The sequence below is a fragment of the Papio anubis genome, chromosome 2 (genome assembly GCF_008728515.1).
Source record: "Papio anubis isolate 15944 chromosome 2, Panubis1.0, whole genome shotgun sequence".
Taxonomy (NCBI): Eukaryota; Metazoa; Chordata; class Mammalia; order Primates; family Cercopithecidae; genus Papio; species Papio anubis.
In genome coordinates this window covers 149,308,816-149,332,134 of record NC_044977.1, presented here as the reverse complement: position 1 = coordinate 149,332,134, position 23,319 = coordinate 149,308,816, and the positions used below count along the sequence as shown (strand labels likewise).

Here is a 23,319-nt window from a genome sequence, read left to right as displayed (position 1 = left end):
TCGCGCTACGCTCCAGACCTAACTGAATCGGAAACTCTGAGTTTGGGATCTGTGATTTTAAAAAGCTCTCCAGGTGATTCTGATCCACGCTCAAGTTTGAGAACCGCTGTGCTAAACTCATTCCCAGGGTGTAGGTGGTCATCTTTAGACTTGGGTAACTGTAGGGGGTAGAGATAACGTTGCCGCAGCGCCCATCCACCTCTCCCCATCCACGCTCCCAGCGCCTGCAACTCGTCTTTCACCCTTAGCCTGAACCCAGGCTCTGGGCTTCCCTTTCCTTCCCCCTGGGAGCCGCAGGCAAAACGTGGCAAGTGGATTCAGAGTTTGGGGGCCCGGGTGCCGGCCGAGCATGCGCAGTGGCGCGAGCGCAGTGGCGCGAGCGCAGCGGCTGCGCGGGCGCAGAGAGGTAGCCGCAGAGTAGACCTGCAGGTGCTTGGATCTCCAGTGGGAGCTGCGCTCTCTAGGGCAGGACGGCGGCGGCGGCGGCAGGTACGCGGGGGTGGGGATAGGGCCCAAAAGGAAGGCTGGACAGACAGATGGAAAGCGAAGCGTTACTCCTTTCGGGGCGCGCGGAGGCTCGGGGGCAGTCTCTCCGAGTCCCCTCGCTTGCCTCTCGTCTCCCGGCTGTGCAGTGCGGCGCCCACCGTCCTCCGGGCGCGCTTCTGCCCGGTCCGGGCAGGCAATGCCCGCAGGTGTTAAATCGCGTATTTATGCTGCTTAAACAATAATCCTGTTAACTGAATTGTGATTCCCTGCATTGAAGTAAGGTATTTCATTAAGTTTTCTGTTTTCAACTTTGGGTGGCTGCCGGTGAGGCTTTCTGATCCAGCCTGTTTTGTTTTAATTCTGAGACTCTTTTATTTGCCTTTGGCCTTTCGGTGCATAGGATCAATAGGGCTGTAGTGAAATCCCATCCGTGCTTTCTGTTTTTGGTACCTTTCCTGGAGCATAGGGACCTCTGGATGCGGCATAAAAATGTCAGTTTTCAGCGAATTTCACTGCCAAAAACTTTCCGTGTTTCAGCTGCATTTTCAAGTGGAGAATTTACAAAATTTAAGATTTCCCCCTAACTTTTCAATTATTACTGTATTTCAGGCTTCATTTGGCATTACTAAAAGGAAGCCGTCGTTCAGATGAGTAACAGAGTTCTCACCTTTCCCCCTTTACTTACTGTGTCACATTTTATGGCTTATACCGTGATATTTTTCCCTGCAGCCACGGTGTTGGATGTACTTGTATGAGACTTAAGCTGTGTTGCATAAATTTCTTGAAGAACCTGTGAGCCAGAAGCAAAATTTCAGGCCAGGGGGCACACACAGAACTTGAAGCAAGTTCTTTTACACCCCCCCACCACCTTTGTAATCAGCTCTCCTTTAAATTGATTTATGTAATGAAATTCTATAGTAAAGTGTTAAATGTGGAGGCATATATATATATATATAGAGAGAGAAAGGTAGTAAGTTTAGGAAGAGGAAATTTTAAGTTCAGGAAGAGAAACCTATATGGAAAGGGAATACAGGTATCCTGCCCCCCTTCATTCCTCCCATGATAAATGTTTTAATGGCAGAAATAATATACAGTTGGTCTAGTTTGGGCTGTAGAGACCTTTGAGGTCAGCCAGTTCAGCTGCTTCAGTTTACAAATGAGAAAACTGAGACCAGCGAGGTTAGATGACTTGCTGTGGCCACCCAAGCCCCTCATTAGCAAAGCTAATTAGCAAATCCCCTCATTAGCAAATCCAGGTTTTCTCATTTTCTGGGGTCTTTTTACCACTCCCTGCTGATACTCTTCTTTGCCTCGATTATTAAACTTCCTTTTTCTCTTCTATCTTCTTATACCATGAAGTCTGACTTAAGTAGAAAATTAGTTGTTTCTCTTACTAAGCTTGCTGGTGCCTTGCAAACTCCTTTCAAAAAGTGCCCTTTCACTGAAGCCCCACCTAACAATTTGCTGGTCCTGAAACCGCCCTCCTTCCTTCCCTCAGTCACTTGGGCCCTTGGCCCAAAATGCCTGTTTGCCTCCCTCTTTCCATATTGAAGTCCTGCCCATGGTGCAAGGTGTAGCTCGGGTGTAACCTCTTTTTGGAAGCCTTCCTTGATTGCCTTAGCATGAAGTAGCTCTCCCTCTTCTGAACCCTATAGCACTTACTACTGTTGTTTGTGCTGTTAATATCCCCATTGTATATAGTATCCTGAGTATTTTAGCACCTCCCAACTTCCCGACCAGGAAGTTGACAGGTTGTGTAAGCTCTTGGAGGTTAAAGCCTAGGACTTAAACATCCCACCCAGCACTAAGCACAAAGTATATTCTTAGCTCCTGTTTGTAGGAGGGAGTGGGGGAAGGAAGTGCAGTATGGATAGTTTTGTAAAGGGATTTCATGTGTGTTCTATAATATGGGGAAGGCTGTCTTAGAGCTGTATCAAGACAGCAGCCAAGTCCATTTCTGATTCCTCATATTTTGTTAACAGATCACAGATTAGTTAGGGTGAGTATGGGAGACAGGTGTAAAAACATAACGGGGCGGTTGGTCCAGGCCCTAGATTAAGCCTGTGACTCAAAGTGGAGAAAGGAGGGCACAGAATTAAGAAATGTAAAGGAAGAAGCATGTGGTGAAAGACTAGATGCAGAGAAGGAAAGACATGTTGAAAATGAATTTCAGGGCTGGGGTGTTAGTAATGGGTTTATAATGTTCTTTTTATCTTAAAAGTACCTCCAATTGGCTGGGTGCGGTGGCTCATACCTGTAATCCCAGCACTTTGGGAGGCTGAGGCAGGTGGATCACGAGGTCAGGAGATCAAGACCATCCTGGCTAACACTGTGAAACCCCATGTCTACTAAAAATACAAAAAATTAGCCAGGCGGGCATGGTGGTGGGCGCCTGTAGTCCCAGCTACTTGGGAGGCTGAGGCAGGAGAATGGGGTGAACCCGGGAGGCAGAGCTTTCAGTGAGCCAAGATCACGCCACTGCACTCCAGCCTGGGCAACAGTGCAAGACTCTATCTCAAAAAAAAAAAAGATACCTTGAATTGTGACATTGTCTCTGTTTCTTATAGTTAGTGATGTGATTGTCTTATTTCCCATTCTAGATGATAACCTCTCTGAAGGATGATCTTTAACCCCTCACAATACCCGGCACGTTGCTTTGCAATGTCAGACACTCAATAGTTATTACATGAATGAAAAAACAAATAAATAAATAAGTGCATTTTGCCATGGGGAGGGTGGGCATTTAGGATCTTAGAGCTATATGGTAGCACTTTATCCAGACTATCCCCTAATTGTATAGAGGAGGGACTCAGATATTCTTAACTAAGCTAGTTAGCGGGATAGCCAGAAGCTCTGTTCAAAATTCCTCATTAGTAGACCCAAGCTCTTTTCATTATCTATTTTTGAGGTTGTTGGCCCCACAATTATTTTTATTTATTTATTTATTATTTATGTTTGAGACAGGGTCCCACTCTGTCACTCAGGCTGGAGTGCAGTGGCATGATCACTGCTTGCTGCAGCCTTCATCTCCCCGGGCTCAAGTGATCCTTCGCACCTCAGCCTCCCGAGTAGCTGTGACCACAGGGACGTGCCACCATGCCTGGCTAATTTTGTATTTTTTGTGTTTAGAGATGGAGTCTCACTGTTTTTCCCAGGCTGGTCTTGAATCCGTTGGCCTGCCTCAACCTCCCAATGTGCTAGGATTACAGGCCTGGGCCACCATGCTCAGCCTCCCAAGATTAATTTGAGTTGGTAGCAAGACATTCCAGTTCAAGAAGTTTTGTGGATTGAAAGCCCTCAGAAACCAATCTAAAGGGGAAATCTAAAGGAGAGAATGCATGTGTCATTGGAAGAGGTGAAACACAAGGCTGCTGGCCAGTTCAAGGTTGAGTGTACACAGTAAGGAGGGAGTGTGGCTGGGGTCCTAGGAATCTTCACACTGGGGAGTTGAATTCTGGAAAGGTCATGGTAGCTTAGCTTGTCAGAGGTGGACACAAATGGGTTGGCCCAAAGTCCTTGGGACTGAGAGTCTATTTCCTAAAGACATTCTACACTACCAGGAGGTGGTGAGCAGTGGCTTTGGAGAGGGTAGGCCAGGTGCAGTGAGGCTAGGCCAGGAGGGTAGCACCAAAGGTTGGTGTTTATGGCCCAAGAACATGGGGCTGAGGTAAGGCTGATGGAGAGACAATTGTGATCAGGTTCTGCCTGGAGAAACAAGACAGAAAGCAGTGCTGCTGACTCCAAAATTCCAGTTCAAGAGGTGGTTTGGAATATTTGTTTACTTGGAACAAACGTTGCACTTTGCAAATCATAACCATTTTGCAAATCAAAACACAGCCTTTCCATTGAGCTGCACTCAGTGATGAGGGAGCTGTTGGATGCCACATCCTTGCCATTGACTCGCACCCTGTGGTTGACCACCATCTTCGTATTTCCACAGGCAATGATGGTCCATTAAAAATGTCAAGGAGAGAGAGAGCAGTTGAGAGGAGAGACAGAACAAATGAGCTTGAGAAATGGCTAGTGGGGGGAAGGGAAAGGTTGGCCTGGTTTTATATATTTTATATATATTTATGTTTTTTATGACGACGTTAGTGAAAATTGATGAGGCAAATGCAAGATCAGGTAGTATGTTGAAGTTAATGTCTCATACACTGAAATGTCCAAATATTAAATCGTAGCATTTACCATGGCCCTTTGTAAAATGACAAATATCTTTCTTAAAATAATAGTAATATTAATAACTAGTATTACAGAATATCTTCCATGAACCAGGCACTATACTGAATACTTTACAAGTAATATATCTTTTCATTTTTATAAACCATCCTATGAGATAGGTGCAATAATTACCCATTTATTTTTAATTTTTATTTTTTGAAAACAAGGTTTCAGTCTGTCACCCAATCTGGAGTGGAATGGCATGATCATAACCCACTGTAACCTTGAACTCCTGGGCTCAAGCAGTCCTCCCGCCTCAGCTTCCCAGGTGTGCACCACCATGCCCAGCTTATTAAAGTTTTTTTTGTAGTGATGAGGTCTTGCAATGTTGTCCAGGCTGATCACAAGCTTTTAGCCTCAAGCAATCCTCTCACCTCAGCCTCCCAAAGCCCTGAGATTACAGGCATGAGCCACTGCACCTGGCCTACTTTCATTTTCTAGATGAGAAAATTGAGGCTTAGGGAGATACATAAAAGCATTTATCTGAAGTCACACAGTTTACAAGTGGCTGAACTGAGATTTGACCCCAGGTCTATCTGACTTTATACACTGAGTGCTCAAAAAACTTAATCAAATATCTTAACAAAAATGCAAAGCTCTTTCTGAGGTAACTCTAACAGATGCTTAGAATAGCCACAGGTTTCAGCTGGTGGAACCACCAACATTCTTTGAGCCACATTTAAAAAACCAAAACAACAGCGATAAATCATTCTTTTTGTTTTCGTTTTTTTCATTCCACTTAGTCTTTATCTCCTTTTCTCTTGAAGCGTTCCTGAAGAAAGAGACAGCAGCTTTTTCTCTGGGTACACCATTAAAGCCACTTCGATCTGCTCCCACCCTCTTTTGGGGTGGAGCTGTGGTGGAGGAGTGAGTTGGTGGTCATCCAGGGGGTGTCTGTGGAGTTGGCAATGGGAAACTGGGAAACTCACCTTGTGTAGGAGCCTAAGAACTTTGGAGTGACCAGGTGTAAGGATTTTTTCCCCTGGGGTGTCAGGATCCACTGCTGGAAGCTCCTGGAATATCTATGGGTCATGACTCTAATCTCAGGCCTTTGAACTATGGCCATAAACCCCCAGGACGAATCCAGGTGTGAACACATTCTCCCCCAATTTTTAAGATCGGGGAGTTGTGAAGTCCCTGTGGACTAATTGGAGGTGGGTGTGGATACCTCAGGAAAGGCCCCAGGTCAAAGACAAATAATTTAAAGACCCCACTTGTAGGCCCCAGCTTAGACCTGTGAGAAAATGTGCTCCTCTCTCTCCTCTTGATGAACCTAATTACATAGAGAACTTACTCCTGGGAGTCTCAGAATGGAACCCAGCTGAGAGCGTGCTTCCGTCCCTTGCTGCCTGAGCTCTCTTTCCATTTCCTGGTTGTGCTTTACCTTCCCCTGAGTGGTTCTGTGTTCCCAGGGCCTTTTCTCTGGATATGAAAGGCAGGGCCGGCAGCTTCTGGCTTCGCCGGGCTAGTTTTTGTATTTTTAGTAGAGTTGGAGTTTCACCATGTTGGCCAGGCTGGTCGCCAACTCCTGACCTCAAGTGACTCACCCGCCTCAGCCTCCCAAAGTGTTGAGGCTGAGGCCACCGCATCTGGCCCTCATTATTTCTCTCAACATTCAAAAGCTTGTCACTTCATCCAGTTCCGTATTAACTTTTACTCTGACTGATGATGAACGTCAGGGAGAAAGAGAAAGAGGCATTTGTGCTGCATATGGGTTTATTGGTTATAAAATGGTTATACAATTTTGATTGTTGGAAACTTTGCTGACATGTAAGGTCACATGAGATGTGAGGCTGTTCAACTTTGATCATCTGATTTCTTTCCAGCACTTCGTGTGAAAGGGCCTACGTACCGTTTTCCGTGAGACATATGTAGCATGGCTTCTGTAAGGGCATATTGCTTTTTATTATAGTAATATTGTAGGCACAGAAAGGATGAGGAGTTAGATGATTGGGAGAGTTTTTTTCTTACTTAAAACACTTGTTTCATCAGAAAATATTTCCTAGCAGAGTTAGACATGGCTTTGGTCATAAAGTCCAGTGGTGAAGGGACTTCAGACTTTATGATAAACTAAATTTTATGATTGACTTTTGTGAGCAATTCACAGCTATAAAACTACGAGACTGGGCATGGTGGCTCACACCTGTAATCCCAGCACTTTGAGAGGCTGAGGCAGATGGATTGCTTGAGCTCAAGAGTTCAACACCAGCCTGGGCAACATGGCAAAACGTCGTCTCTACAAAAAAATTATCTGGGCATGGTGGCGCGTGCCTGTAGTCCCAGTTACTTAGGCTGAGGTGGGAGGATCATTTTGAGCCCAGGAGGTTGAGGCTGCAGTGACCTGAGATTGTGCCACTGCACTTTAGCCTGGGTGACAAAGTGAGACACTGCCTCAATTAAAAAAAAAAAAAAAATGCTTACAAGAATATCTGGGTAATAACTCACTGCACACAGACATGCCTCCTTCAAAAGATCCAAGCTGACCACACACACACACAAAAAAGAGAAACTGTCTTTTCTTGATAGTAAATTGGATGGAGACATTAGTAAGGTACAAGGTGTCTGAGGGGCTTCTTCATTATAAAAAGCAAAAGGTTTTGGGGTGTCGACCCAAAATATTAGCAGGAATCAGATTTACTCTATTACTGAGGAACACAATACATTAAATTGTTTATAGATCCAGTTTCAAGAAATAAGATGTTTTTATTAAAAAAAGACAAAAGCTCCTTCAATTTTTTTTGAGAACTAAGAAATAAGAGATTTTAGCAGTACAGCCAAAATACAATTTGGATTTAAGTTTAAGACCCTGGTAAATGGCTGTGAAAGGATCGGTCTTGTTAATTACGCCTTGGACCAAGGGCTGCTTGTAATGAATAAAAGAAGGGGAAAGGTTTAGACAAGTAGAATCTCTAGGTTGATATCAAGTTGGTATTTGTAACCTTTGTGAATAAACCAAAACCTCTCAAAGACTCCTGCTCTCTTTTCCTGGAGAGCTCTCAGAATTCTTTCCTGACGGTCTCCCTTTTCCTTCCCCTCTCCCCAGGTTTAAGATCATTGGGACATCCTTTTAGGCAAGGAAATGTTTCTAAGAGTGACCCAGTTATTGCAATTTTAAGTGTTAATCAGGTCAGTGAGGTGCCAGCTGTGAAACCCAGCTCACAAAAACCCAATGATGTTTTTTTATCAGAAGTTGTCATGGAAGTGAGTTAATTTTGGAAAAAACAATAATAACAATTTGCTTGATCCCTTTCTTATCCTCAAACAGCCAAATTAAATTCAAGATTATTGGTTGGGTGTGGTGGCTCACGCCTGTAATCCCAGCACTTTGGGAGGCCGGGGAGGGCGGATCATGAGGTAGGGAGATCGAGACCATCCTGGCTAACATGGTGAAACCCGTCTCTACTAAAAAATACCAAAAATTAGCTGGGCGTAGTGACAGGTGCCTATTGTCCCAGCTACTCAGGAGGCTGAGGCAGGAGAATGGCATGAACCTGGGAGGCGGAGCTTGCAGTGAGCCGAGATCACTCCCCTGCACCTCCAGCCTTGGTGGCAGATGGAGACTCCGTCTCAAAATAAATAAATAAATAAAAAATTCAAGATTATTATCAGTGGAAAAAGGTAATCTGAAAATCTCTGAATGTTTAGTGGTCAGTTAAAATGAGCCTTAGGGCAATTTAAAGTTTAGATACCTGAAACCAGTTGGCCATGAGAACCATGAATGAGAAGTCAAAGTCTGTGATTGTGTTTCTGACCCCATGAGAAGGAAGGCCTTCTCTTCAGCTGTAGGTTTGATGATCAAACAAGATAGTGAATGTGAAAGTAACTAGTCAACTACAAGATAAAGAGGTAAGGCATTTATTGAGGTTTAAAAAAGCTTTCTGATTTTGCTTCCTTTCACTGATAAGTGACCAAGACTTAGGGAATGACTTGCCTCCTGGAGGTTGCCTGATTTGAAAGTGGCAGAAATTAAACTCGTAACTGTGTCTCATAATTTTAACATTTGAAAAAATGTCAGGGTTTATTTATTTTTTTGAGACAGAGTCTTGCTCTGTTGCTCAGCCTGGAGTGCAGGGGCACGATCTTGGCTCACTGCAACCTTTCGCTTCCCAGGTTCAAGTGATTCTTCTGCTTCATCCTCCCCAGTAGCTGGGATTACAGGCATGCGCCACCATGCCCAGCTAATTTTTGTATTTCTAGTAGAGACATGGTTTCTCTATGTTGACCAGGCTGATCTTGAACTCCTGACATCATGGGACGTCACTCTAGCTCCAAATCTAGTGCTCTTCCAGTCAATTCATATTTTCTTCTGTTACCAAATAAAATAATTTCTCTATGAAATTTATATGCAATTTTTATAAAAGTCTAAATGTATTTTATGACTAACCCTCAACTATGTAGCATTACAGTTTCTCTAATGTTAACAGTAAAATGAGTTCTTGAAATAAGAGTTGATTAACATGGGAAAATATCCATCTCTTTCATCTTGAACAAAGTAGTTTTGTTTTAAAACTTATACTTCCTGCTAATGTACAGCTGGCATGTATAGGATAAAAGATTAAACTTTCTAAATATTTTACAAAGTTATATTCTCCCCATGTGATATATATAGTTCTGTGGGAGACTAAGCCTTAATTGAAGTATTTCTGTGAGGTTACTATAAGCATTTCTCATAGCACTAGGACAATAAATAATGGGAGAGCCCAAAACATTGTAATTTTCTCATAATTCAGAGGAAATGACTGAATCCTGAAGCATTATACAAAAGGGTACACAGTGATACCCATTTTTGCATGTTAATGTATTGTTAAATATCAGTGGGAATATTCTGCATGCTATTTCACATCTCAGGCACACTTAAGGAAGACCTTGTGATGTACATGTTGCTCATTTAATCTAGAAAGGATACCAAGGTTCATTTACAACTTCTGTATGCACAGTTTTTTGACTATGTTATGCCCTGAGGCATTAAGGGTATTACTAAAGCAAGCAGCAGGACTTCTCAGAGAAATTAAAGGTTTCATATCAACCACACATTGTCAAAATCTTCACTTTGAATAGGATTAAATGATGTTTCATCAGTATTCTTGGCACTTATGACATTGTTTTTGAAATAACAGTTTTATTACTCTTGGCTGTGACAGTTTCTCAGACTTTTCTTAATACCATACAATTTGCCTATTTAAAATGTATAGTCAGTTTTACAGTATTTTCATTACCCTGTATTCATTAGCACTTTCCTCATCTTCTACTACCTCCTCCCCAACTGCCCCATCCCAGGCAATGCCAAATCTACTTTTTGTCTATAGATTTGCCTCTTTATTTGAAATTTGAAATTTCAAATAAATGGAATCATGTAATATGTGGCCTTCTGCGTCTAGCTTATTTCACTTAGCACAATGCTGTCAAGGTTCATTCATGTTGTAGCACATATCAAGACTTCTTTTCATGGGTGTGCATAATATACCATTGTGTGGACATACCACATTTTATGTATTCATCCTTTAGTTCATAGACATTGGGGTTGTTTCCTCTTTTGGGCTATTATGAATATTGTTGCTGTGAACCTTTGTGAACTGGTTTATTAGGGACATTTATTTTCATTTCTAGAAGTGGAATTGCTGGGTCATGTCACCTAGCATTTTGAGGAACTGCCAAACTGTTTTCTGGAGCAGCTGCGCCATTTTACATTCCTACCAGCAATGGATGGAAGTTCCTGTTTCTCCACGTCCTCACCAGCACTTAATTATCTGTCTTTTAAATTATGGCCATTTTAATACATGTGAAGTAAGTATAACATTGTAGTGACTTAAAAAAAATGAATAGACTTTATCTTTTAGAACTGTTTCAAATTTACAAAGAAATGAAGCAGATGAAACAGTGCTCCCATATACTCCCACAATGATATACTGTTACCCTATTATTAACTTTTTTTTTTTTTTTTTTTTTGAGACAGAGTCTCACTTTGTCACCAGGCTGGAGTGCAGTGGTACGATCTCGGCTCACTGCAACCTCTGCCTCCTGGGTTCAAGTGATTCTCCTGCCTCAGCCTCCCGAGTGGTTTGTACTACAGGTGTGTGCCACCATGCCCAGATAATTTTTGTATTTTTAGTAGAAACGGGGTTTCACCATATTAGCAAGGATGGTCTCGATCTCTGGACCTCATGATCCACCCGCCTCGGCCTCTCAGAGTGTTGGGATTACAGGCGTGAGCCACCGCTCCGGGCTGTATTATTAACATCTTACATTAATTAGTATGACATGTTTGTTATAATTAATGAACTGATCTTGTTATATTATTATTAACTAAAGTCCGTAGGTTATTCATATTTCCTTTGTTTTTAGCCAAAATCCCTTTTCTGTTCCAGGATCCCATCTAGGATATTACATGACATTTAGTTGCTGTGTCTCCTTAGTCTCTCCTTGGCTGTGACAGTTTCCCAGACTTTCCTTGTTTCTTGATGATCTTGAGAGTTTTGAGGAATAGCAATCAGATACATTGTAGAATGCCTCCATGTTGGAATTTTTCTGAATTTTTTTTTTTTTTTTTTTTTTTTTTTTTAATCATTAGCCTGTGGTGACATTGATTTTTAGTATCAGGGCAACTTACTTGGATTATAAAAATACATGATCAGAATTGGAAATCAGAATGTGGTTGGTGGTAAATTATTTTACTTTATTTTTATTTTTAAAATTTATCTTATTTTATTTATTTTTAGAGACAGGATCTGCCATGTTGCCCACGCTGGTCTCAAACTCCTGGGCTCAGGCAATTCTCCCGCTTTGGCCTCTCAAAGTGCTGGGATTATAGGCACTATGCCTGGCTGGGAATTCTTAGGAATTTTTAAAAGTCGGTTGCCTCTAGAAGATGAGCAGACAGAAATTTAACTCAAGATATGTTTTCCTAACAAGAGCTTGATCATATTGGAAGATGATCAGATTAGGTAGTGGAATTTATCTTCATGACTATTATGAGACAGCATCTAACCTAAGGGTAAAGCCAAAGATACATTTTTCACTGCTTTAAATGTAGCAGAGAATGTTGTTTTGCTTGTAATAAAACATAAAGTTAATGAAATTCAGATTGACTTTTAGAATTCCATAGCACTATGGCAGCATCCAATGTATATTGAGTACTTCCACCTACATCAATCCCAGTAATTCTCAAAATGCTTTGTTAAGGGAGTAGGAACTGAGACTCAAAGAGGTTGTGTCATTTGGCCTGAGACTCACACAGCTTGTCAGTAGAAGAACTGAGATTTGAACTCAGGGCTGTGGAAGCCTATACCCTGCTGCCTGCCAGATTCCAGAGTTTCCAGTGGTTTTAAATCATGAATGTATCAAAGGACACAGGCTTGAGTCCTTATCTTACTGGATATTTTTACTGCCAGCCAAAGGAGATAGCATCTCTCTGTGTTTAAAGCCCCACTGAAATTGGTTGGTCCGATTAACAGCATACCTGTTGACTGCTAACAAAGGGAAACTAAGCCAGCTTTGCCTGGGGCACTAATTCCTGCCACATGTCTTCTGAAAATGAAGCCCAAGGGTCATAAAGCAGGCAACCAACTATGTGAGAGAACAACATTAGCTGAGTATGTTTGCCAGCGGTTACATTGCTCAATGTATGTCTTAGTTACCTCTCAAGTTTTTTCAATAAGTGAGTGTCAGAGAGGATTTGATTTTAAATATTTATCTTTAAATTGGAGTAGATGTGGTAATAATGTGTGAATGTACTTGAAATGAAATAGCAAAGTTGCATAGATAGCTGTCTGAGGAAGGTTTGGAAAATTTCCCTGCTTATTCAGCTAATTTTTGTAAAATGCCCGAGATGACTGATCACAGATTAATACAAAGTTTCTTTCTATACTACCAAAATATCAGACTTTATGTATTAGTCAGGATAGAGTAGTTTGTGCTGCAGTAACAAATTAACCATGAAATCTCCATTGCTGTCTTGCTCATGTAAATGTCTGTGTTTATTGGCTGTTCTCCAGGGCAGCTCACCTATATGCAATGACTCAGAAATCCAGGCTGCTGTCATTTTTGCGAATTTGCTTTCTTAACATGGAGCTTTCAAGTGATCCCACCAGAGGAAGGGGAACTGGATAATCAGCTCTGAAATGCTTTGGCCTCGAGTGACAAAAATCACTTTGATTCACAGCTTATTGGCTAGAACTAAGCTTATCACCCTGCTTAATAGCAAGGGCCTAGAAGTGAGAGGGAGCACATGGGTATTCAATGAACAATAAATGTCTTTTGCATCCCTGGTTTTAGAGCAACAGAAGTAGTTAAATTGTTTGCCAAAGTCTCCTCAGTAGAGATAGAAAAGTGGACTGAATATTTAGTGATAATTACTTGATAAAAAATTGTAAGTAAATTTTGCCATAAACTATTAACATTTGCAATAATTTATATATGGCTGATTTAGCAACCTGATTTCCATTTGTGGATATGGTTATACCTTCTAAGGGTATGACAGTAAAGTTAGCTTCTTTTACATTATAATATTTCAGCTGATGGTGCTGATGATCAAAGCTTGTATGTATTTATTTTGAGATGGAGTCTTGCTCTTTCGCCCAGGCTGGAATGCAGGGGTGCCATCTTGTCTCACTGCAATCTTCACCTCCCTGGTTCAAGCAGTTCTCCTGCCTCAGCCTCCCGAGTAGCTGGGATTACAGGCACGGGCCTCCATACCCAGCTAATTTTGTATTTTTAGTAGAACTGGGGTTTCACCATGTTGGCCAAGCTGATCTCGAACTCCTGACCTGAGTTGATCCATCCTCCTCGGCCTCCCACAAAGCTTGTATTTATTAAGTATCTCCTATGTGCCAGGTACTCTAAGTGTTTTATATGAATTACGTTAATTTAGATGGGGACTGCAATTTCATCTCTATGGTAACTATTCTTCAGTTCCATCAACTTGCCTTATTTGAATGGTGCCTAGATTAGACCCATCACTGTGCAGATAGCTCCCCTCTAGAAATCAGGTTGTCACTAAATTACCTTAAAAATAAGGCTCCGTAGGTTGAATGTGACACTCTGAATATTGTCTAACTAGCACAGAGTACAGTAAGATCTAACATTTACTGTGATTCGGATCATACTTACATTTAGCAGCTTAAGACTTTGTAAACCTTTTAAGCAGCCATATCTAAAAATAAGCTTGAGGTAAACTAAGCCCATAGGATTTTTTTTAATATAACTTTTTCCAAAATGAATTCTCCTGTATTTTTGTGATTCTCATATTGTCTTAAAATGGGTATATTTGATGAATGCAGAATTCTCTTGTTGGTTTGTCCTTTTGATGTCCTCTTTCCCTACTCTCTTCAGTGTGGCCTCAGATTCCACCATTAGAATGATAGGGTGACAAAGATCCTCGCTGGGCCACACAGACTGGGGCAGTCCTCTCTCACTCAGTTTTCAAAAAGGCTCTTGGTTGTTCGAGAACAACTATCTTTACCATGTATGAGGAGCCCCATCTCAGGCTTTTCATGTTGATTCCACATTTATTCATCAAAAAGCTGAACACAATTTTGGGCCCAGGCGCTGAGCTAGGCCTCATCTGTCTCTACCATCATAGAGCTAACAGTCTAGACCAGAAGTTGGCAAACTTTTTCTGTAAGGGGCCAAGTAATAAATATTTTAGGCTTTGTGTTTCATATGGTCTCTGTCTCTGCTACCTAACTCTGCCCTTATAGCGTGAAGGCTGCCATAGACAATATGTTCATGAATAAGCATAGCTGTCTTCCAATAAACTTTCTTTGTGTGCACTGAAATGTCAATTTCTTGTAATCTTCCCTTGTCACAAACTATTATCCTTTTGATTTTTCTCTCTTAGCTGTTTAAGAATGTAAAAACTGTTTTTAGTTCACAGGTTATATGCAAACAGGCAGTGGACCAGATTTGGCCTTCAAGCTGAATTTGTCAACCCCCTGGTCTAGAATGAGCTCTGTGTTGTTTTATTCTCACAAATACATACTGAACTGCCTTAATAATTACTTAAATTGGTCAAGCATGGTGACTCATGTCTGTAATCTCAACACCTTGAGGGGCCGAGGTGGGAGGATCATCTGAGGCCAAGAATTCAAGACCAGCCTGGGCAACGTAGTGAGACCTTGTCTCTACAAAATTAGCCAGATATTGTGGCATGTGCCTGTAGTCTTAGCTACTCGGGAGGCTGAGGCAGGAAGGTCACTTGAGCCCAGGAGTTTGAGGCTGCAGTTAGCCATGATTGTACCACTGTACTGCAACCTTGGCAACAGAGCAAGACCTTGTCTCCCAAAAATTTTGTAAAAATAGTATGTATATAGTACTATATATAGTATGTATGTAGTATTATATAGTATGTACATACTATATACATAAGTGCATACACATATTGCTTTTGAGGACCACTGATTTTATGATAATCATGAATCACCAATATTGAAAATAATAGCCAATATCTATTGGGCATTTACTATTACATATATTAGGCTTCTTTTTAAGCCTTTTGCTATTTGTTTTAATTAAGCCTCCCTGAAACTGTATGAAGTTGGTATTATTATCCTCTTAACTTTTTAGCTATGAAACCAAGACTCAGAAAGGTTAAATCCCCTGTTTAAGGTGATATAGTTAGTAAGAAGCAGACATTCTCAAGAATTCTAACTCTAAAGCCAGCGCTCTCAATGACATATTATGCCTCTTTAGGTACTGAAATATATGTGTAAAAGTCGTTAGGCCATTTTTTATTACAATGTAAGAAAACAGAAGTAAAGATTAAAAAATTATTTTTCCTAAGAAACAAGTATGTCATTGAAAGAGGAATTTAGCAAATAAGTGCTTGAATAGTTCTCACTGGTTTAATTTTAACTAGTTTCTGTCCATGAGAAAGAACAATCAACTCCAACTCAGGATAAACAGCATGCTGGGACCTTTCCCTTTTCGAAACTGAATTAACACTGATAATCAGGGCCGGGCTGGATTTACAGTATAGTGATGTATCGTGTCCAGTGCCAAAATCGTAATACAGATACATTGTATTTGTATATAAGGTTTACAGAATTCTCTGTTGTATGTGATAAGTTATGTGAAAGTGCTTTGTGACCTGCAAATCATGTTCCAAAGGGATCATTGTTCATCATCCTGGTGGCTCATTCCACTGTAGATAGAGCCTTAGTCCGACCTTCATTGTTGCTTTAGCTGGATCAGTAGAAAAGGTTAGATCTCAAGTAAAGATAACTGAAAGATTCCTAGTGGACTATTTAAAATTTCCCTTCACCAGCCAGTTGTGGTGTTGTGCACCTATAATCCTAGCTACTCAAGAGGCTGAGGTGGGAGGATCAGTTGGATCCCAGGAGCTGGAGTCCAGCCTGGTCAACACAGCAAGACCTTGTCTCAAAAAAAAAAAAAAAGAAAGAAAAGAAAAAATAATCCCTTATTTAATTTTGAGCCTGTTTTATTTTTAATTTTTTTTTTTTTTTGAGACAGAGTCTCAGTCTGTCATCCAGGCTGGAGTGTGGTGGCACGATCTTGGCTCACTCCAATCTCTGCCTCCTGGGTTCAAGCAATTCTCCTGCCTCAGCCTCCTGAGTAGCTGGGATTACAGGCATGCGCCACCACACTCAACTAATTTTTGTATTTTTAGTAGAGACAGGGTTTCACCCGTGTTGGCCAGTCTGGTCTTGAACTCCCAACCTCAAGTGATCCACCCGCTGCGGCCTCCCAAAGTGCTGGGATTACAGGTGTGAGCCACCGTGCCCGGCCAATTTTGAGTCTGTTTTATGTTGAACCAGGAGAAAAGGACTAAAGACTCTATTCTCATCCTGGGAAGTCTGAGAAGAAAGAGAAGTAGGATCAGATACAGTTTATTTTTCCATTTAAGTTCTGGTCTTAGGGCTGGGCGCCATGGTTCATGCCTGTAATCCCAGCACTTTGGGATGCCAAGGTGGGCAGATCACTTGAGGCCAGGAGTTCAAGACCAGCCTGGCCAACGTGGTGGAACCCCGTCTCTACAAAAAATACAAAAATTAGCAGATGTGGTGGCTAAAGCCTGTCACCCCAGCTACTCAGGAGGCTGAGGCAGGAAAACTTGAACCTGGGAGGCGGAGGTTGCAGTGAACTGAGATCATGCCGTTGTATTACAGCCTGGGTGATAGAACAAGACTCTGTCTCAAAAGAAAAAAAAAGTTTTCAACTTAAAAAAAGAAAAGAAAAAAGATAAGTTCTGGTCTTAGAAGGAAAGAGGTATGAAGGAGAAGGAAGGATTTTGAAAAGAAAATATTATTTACCTTGATTCTGACTCACTAATCTAATCTTGTGAGCGAAGACCAGGAATTCAAAAGATACCCACACTTGTGCCACCCTGGGGCGTATCTCTTGCTGTAACACTGAGGTCATAGGATGGCATAGTAGTATCTTCAACCAGTTCATTGTACATGCAAATAACAGATGATTCAAGACAGGAAAAGATCTTTGTACACTTTTATTGCACTGTGATTGTTTCCTGTTCCATAAAAATTCTCCTCTGAGCTACTCTGTAGTAGAGCTTATTGCTAAATGAAGAGGACTAGCAGGTGACAGGGTCTTTCCAAAAACAACATACTTTTATTTGCTTTATGTATAATTAAAAATTAGGTGCACCATAAAATTCTATATTTGGTACCTTCTGATTATGGAATTTCTGTCCTGTAACAATACAGGATATGGCTACTTTTTGCTTCATTAGTCCAGATCTTTTAAGGAAGTAGAAATGTTAAAAAGAGGATTGCCTTTTTATTTTGAGTCCCTTGACCATCTCTCTCCTCACCCTCTGTGAGTCAGGCCACTTTGGGATTTACCATTTGTTCATGATCCGTACAATTACAGCTTCATGACTGAGAATGGAAGCAACCACCAGCTGAGGAGGAAAAAGAATACATATATTCTTTCTCTCAACAGCACCATACCATATAATTTCAACGCAGGGATAGCTCAGGAAATTAGCAGCGGCAGGCAGTAGAGCTTACACTTAACTACCAAGGGTAGAAAGGGTGTGTAGAAGGGGGTGGTCGTTCAGGTATGCTCTGTGGAAGAAGGCAGTGAAAGAATGAGGATGGCAGGGAATCACAAGGCCTGCGCCAGACTTCAAGGTTCACATGTTATCTGGAGGGCACAGCAGCCCTGGCTTAGCCCAGTGTTACCATATAGGAATGTGGGTGCAGTATTGCCGGACATTCCGATTTTAAATGAAAAAATAGAAATCTGAACTTTATGCTAATCTCCGAATTTTTATATTTTTGCTCCAAAATTAAAAAAAAAAAAATCCAACACTCAATGAGCCACAGAGGACATGTGTCCAGGCAGTGTTTGGCCCATGGGTGCCATTTTGTCCCTTTGACAGCCAGGAGAGGCTCTTAGTTTGGTGAAGGAGGAGTTATAAGAGCCTGTGATGGGTGCCCCAGGAGTATGGCGGCTATAGAGTGTGAGACCTGGCCTGGGCTCCACCTGCTACTTTCTTTTTCTGTTTTGTGGAGGAAGGTGTGTTTTAATTCTGCTTAAGGAAACTCTTTTGCTCTCTAGATTTCCTTCCTGGAGAAAGAGGGGTTGGAAGTGTTGAATGCTGTCGGGGACTTCAAGAGCTGGGTGAGGCTGGGCAGTGGTAAGGCAAGCCTGGCTAAACTACGGGTTTCAAGGCAGGGTGTCATTTGAAAATTGAACAGACAGAGAAGCATCCATCTGCAGGATGTGGGTAGGGTGGGAGAACACAGAACAGAAACAGAGCTTCCAGACCCAAGGATGGAAAATGAGGGTAGAGTGGGAGTAGTTAAGAGGTGCCCAAGGCACTGAAGAATAGCCCCAGGTCTAGGTTTAGTTGTGGGTGGGAAGGAAGCTGTTGAGGCAGCCAACGTGGTCTGGACAAGTTAGTTGTTGATGATTGACCCAGAGAAGTGATGTAGGCTGAATTTCTTGAAGATCCTATATCTTCTCTCCATTTACATTACTTTGGTGGTAAAAGCATGTTCCACAGGAGCAAGAACATTATTCATTGTATACAGATGATATCATCTGGCTTCAGCATTATGGCTGAGACAAGGGAGGGTCACTGTGCTTCCAGAGTGAGGTGACAGACTTTGGAATTCCTAGTTATCTTCCCGATCATCCCACAATCATGATCATGATGGATACTCTTGAGGGCCTGATAATTCAGACTCTTCTTCCTTTTATTTTTTGAACCAACTGAGAAATAGATACAGGTCTCTCAAATGGAGTTTGAAATGTCAACTTTATTCTTGGTGGAGTGGGACCAGGATTGCTGCCTGGGTCTGTGGCCAAATGTCCTTCCTAATATTGTTCTTCCCAGAAGCTTAACGTCTACTCACCACATCCCCAGGAAACCTAGTGAACAATTGCCTTTGGGTCTTTTACCATGTGAAGGAAGAGGAGAGCTTGTGTCCTGAGGACAGGCAGGTGCTAAAGAGGGAAGGGGCAAACCATGTAAGGACAGTGATGTTTAGCACTTTACCCCACCCCGCTCAGTAAAAACCACTTTAGCTCCATTGAGTATAGCAGTGGTTTTAAAAGTGTGGCCCCCAGACAAGCAGCATTAGCATTCCCTTGAAGCTGACTAGACATGCAGACTTTTGGTCTCCATTCCAGACAAACTGTATCAAAGATTCTGGAGGATGGACCCTGGAGTCTACGTTTTAACAAGTCCTTTTGGTGATTCTATTGCATTTAAAGTCTGAGAACTATTGCAGTAGAGGAATGAGGTTCAGTGGGCCCAAGACACTTACTGTCTCTCCAGTGAGGTAAATCAGTTCCCATTTTATGGAGGAGAGAGAGAGAAGTGCAAAGAGGCCAGAAGTGCTGCTTTGACAATAGGTCCTCATGGAAACATAAAGATAAGGGTTTCCCCCAACAGATAATCCTGCCCTGTAGTCTGGAAGATGATAGTTTGAGAAAAAATAGCAAGAGCAAACATGAAGACTTTCTTCAGATGCCCCTTTTCTTATTAATGTTTTCTACCTTTTCTATAAAGGATAAGGTAGAGAAAAAACAATGGTGGAGGAAGACACACTAGCAGGAAGAGAAAGAACACTAAATGATATAGAAAATAATAGGTATTATATTTCTTCCTTTACAACTAATCACTTACTTTTCTATATCATTAATTAAATTTTTAGTCTCTATCGCAAGAACAGAAAACCAAACACCGCATGTTCTCACTCATAGGTGGGAATTGAACAATGAGATCACTTGGACACAGGAAAGGGAACATCACACACCGGGGCCTATTGTGGGGATGGGGGAGGGGGGAGGGATAGCATTAGGAGATATACCTAACGTAAATGACGAGTTAATGGGTGCAGCACACCAACATGGCACATGTATACATATGTAACAAACCTGCACGTTGTGCACATGTACCCTAGAACTTAAAGTATAATAATAAAAAAAATTTTAGTCTCTGATTTGTTTTTCTATTTGTGACCCCAACAGCAGGCCATTTGACTGTGATCATGTCAGCATGGACTGCAGTGCTATTTACTTTTTGTATCTATTAATTTTCATGTTGAATTGTGTGTACTGTTTAGTGACACAATTATTATAATTGTATTATTATTATTATTTTTGATGGAGTCTCGCTCAGCCACCCAGACTGGAGTGCAGTGGCGCGATCTCAGCTCACTGAAACTACCGTCTCCCGGGTTCAAGCGATTCTCCTGTCTCAGCCTCCCAAGTAACTGGGATTACAGGCACCTACCATCATGCCCGGCTAATTTTTGTATTTTAGTAGAGATGGGGTTTCATCATGTTGGCCAGGCTGTTCTTGAAACCTTGACCTCAGGTGATTGTAAGCCCAGGCCTCCCAAAGTGCTAGGATTACAGGCATGAGCCACCGCACCTGGCCAGTGACACAATTATTTATGTCCTTCATATTCACCTGGAGTTGAGATTATTTAAATTGCTTTGTAACCTTGAGTAGGTCATTTAATTGCAGGTTCAACAGTCTTCAAATCACAATGGACCCTATCCCAGTTAGCCACTAAAATAGCCTGTGATGGCAAGCTCTTGTCACAATAATCCATATAGTTGGCATTTCATATTTTAAGGTTAAAAAATGGATACATTTCCAAAATGTTGTGATTAGGAAGTTTTTTTGTTTGTTTGTTTGGTTTTTTTTTTTGCTTTAGCCAACGTTTTTAGAGGTTTGGAATAAAATTATGCCCCCTTGGGTACATGTAGCCTTAACTAGACATGGATGCCAATCTCTTGTAAACACGCTCAATTCCTTGCAGTCCAGAATGGAAGCTTGTTTCCATTAAATGTTTAGTCTTTCCAGATACTCCAGGAATGAAAAATGCTAAAGAATTCAAGCTGCCTCTGATTTCATATGAAAATGGAATTATAGTGGTAGTGATCATCATAGTAACTGAATGGTTACCATGTTCCAAGAACTGTGCTTAATCTGTCATAACTCTGTGGGCAGGTAGGTATTTCATTCCTTTTATACAGATGAGGAAACTGAGGCACAGAGAATGTAACTGACTTGCCCAAAGCACCCCATCTGTGCTTGAGAAACAGGAGCCGACTCAAATCCAAGTCTTCTCATATCAAAGCTATGTCCTTAATCATCTGGGCTGCTAGATGGGCTAACTCCTGACAAGATTTGCACTTGGGGCCTTGATCAGCATAGCAGAGGTCTCAGGTAGTTGGTGGGAGAAATGGGGAGTGCTTCAGCAATATTAACCATTTGTTCAAGGAAAAAGTTCAGAAATACTTATTTTAAATCTCATTCAGATTCCTAGGCCCCATCCTAAAACTTCTGAATGAGACTCGTTGGGTTGAGACCCAGGAATCTGCATTTAGAATAAAGTCCACATGTTGATTTTATGACTAATGAAAACCTGCTACACCTGGCCGGGTGTAGTGGTTCAGTCCTGTAATCCTAGCACTTTGGGAGGCTGAGGCAGGTGGATCACTTGAGGTCAGGAGTTCAAGACAAGCGTATTCAATATGGTGAAACCCCATCTCTACTAAAAATACAAAAATTAGCCGGGCTTGGTGGCATGCGCCTGTAATCCCAGCTACTCGGGAAGCTGAGGCAGGAGAATTGCTTAAACCCAGGAGGCAGAGATTGCAGTGAGCCAAGATCGCACCACTGCACTCCAACCTGGGCAACAGAGCTAGACTCTGTCTCAAAAAAGAAAAGACAATTACTGCACCTAATTTCTAGGCATCATTTCATGTCTATTTCAGTAATCTGTGGGGCCCAGTCTCTCAGGAAGGGTTAAGACAGAGGTATTCCTGCTCATCATCATTGGCAGAATCTAGAGTATTTTTATTTTTGTAGTGTTTTTCTTTTTAAGCTCCTACACTAAATATTTGACTAACATCTAATACGTATATGTTATTGGAGGGAAAATGTATTTAAGGAGAACTGTAAAATTGACATTGATCTCTCTCCTCAAACAAACTCTGCCTACCCCCGCCCTGCTGCATCTCCCAAATGATAGCTGTTCTCTCGTGGATAATCCAAGGCCAAGGTGATAAGAACATCCCATTCTGAATAAAACTATCCGAGCCTGTATTAGCTTTCTATTGCTCCCATAACAAACTTCCACAAGTTTAGCAACTTAAACAGTACAAATTTATTATCTTACAGTTCTATAGGTCGGAAGTTTGACGCAGGTCTCACCAGGCTAAAGTCAACACAGCAGGACTGCATTCCTTTCTGGAGGTTCTAGGGGAGAATCGTTTTCATGGCTCATTGGGTTGCTGGCAGAATTTAGTTTCTTTTGGTGGTAGGCCTGAGATCTCCGTTTTCTCCCTGGATGTAAAGGGAAGGCCATCCCCAGCTTGTAGAGGCCACCTGCATCCCTTGGCCCATGGTTCCTTTCCTTTGTCTTCATAGCCAGTGACAGTGGGTCAAGCCCCTCTTACACTTTAGTTCTCTGCTTTTAAAGACTCATGTGATTAGGTTGGGCCTGCCCAAATAATCTAAGACAATCTGCCTCATCTCAAGGCCCATACCCTTAATGAACATCTGCAAAATCTGTTTTCCCACGTAAGGTACCATATTCATAGGTTCTGGGGATTAGGATGCAGGCATCTTTGGGGGACAGGGTATTATCCTGCCTGCCACAGATGCATTGTCTGCCTTTGTTGACAAATAAGATAGCGGTGGTTATCACTACCAGCAGGGCTCCAAGCATTCATGTTGATGTACATAAGAAAATGTGACTTAACAGGATATCTTTCTAAATAGAAAACATTTCAGGGCCAGATTCCAAAACAAATAGTTTTGAAAAGGATGTTTCAGGGCTTTTGTGTAGTCAAGCAGAGCTGCCACAACATTTGTCTCTGTGAGTAGGAAAGGAAGGTAATTCACATTGAGCCTGCTTCTCTGGTAGCTTGGATTCAGAAAAAAAATTCTGATATGAAATAGGCACACCCATTCAGCCAGAATATTTGCTTTTTGTGACTCATTGCCTACCATATGCTCCCCTGCTTCCACACCTTTGTTCATGCACTTTCAGCTGCTTGGTGTGCCCTCTGTCTACCAATTTATCTATGATACATATTTATGACAAGTTTTGACACCTACTTATTCTAGGCAACATTTTCCAAGATGCTAAAAGTATGGCATCTACT

The 23,319-nt window shown here is 41.7% G+C and overlaps 1 protein-coding gene across 2 annotated transcripts in view; it reads left to right on the top strand.

Moving 5' to 3' along the window:
- The first annotated feature begins 377 nt into the window (after positions 1 to 377).
- Positions 378 to 23,319, top strand: part of PLS1 (plastin 1) — a 110,732-nt gene continuing 87,790 nt past the window's right edge. The window contains exon 1 of one of the 2 annotated variants that reach the window (XM_009201577.3): positions 378 to 489. The gene's annotated coding sequence lies outside the window, so the exon portion shown is untranslated. Of the gene's footprint in view, positions 490 to 565; positions 768 to 23,319 lie in introns of those variants that run through there. The other variant, XM_009201578.4, reaches the window with a different exon arrangement.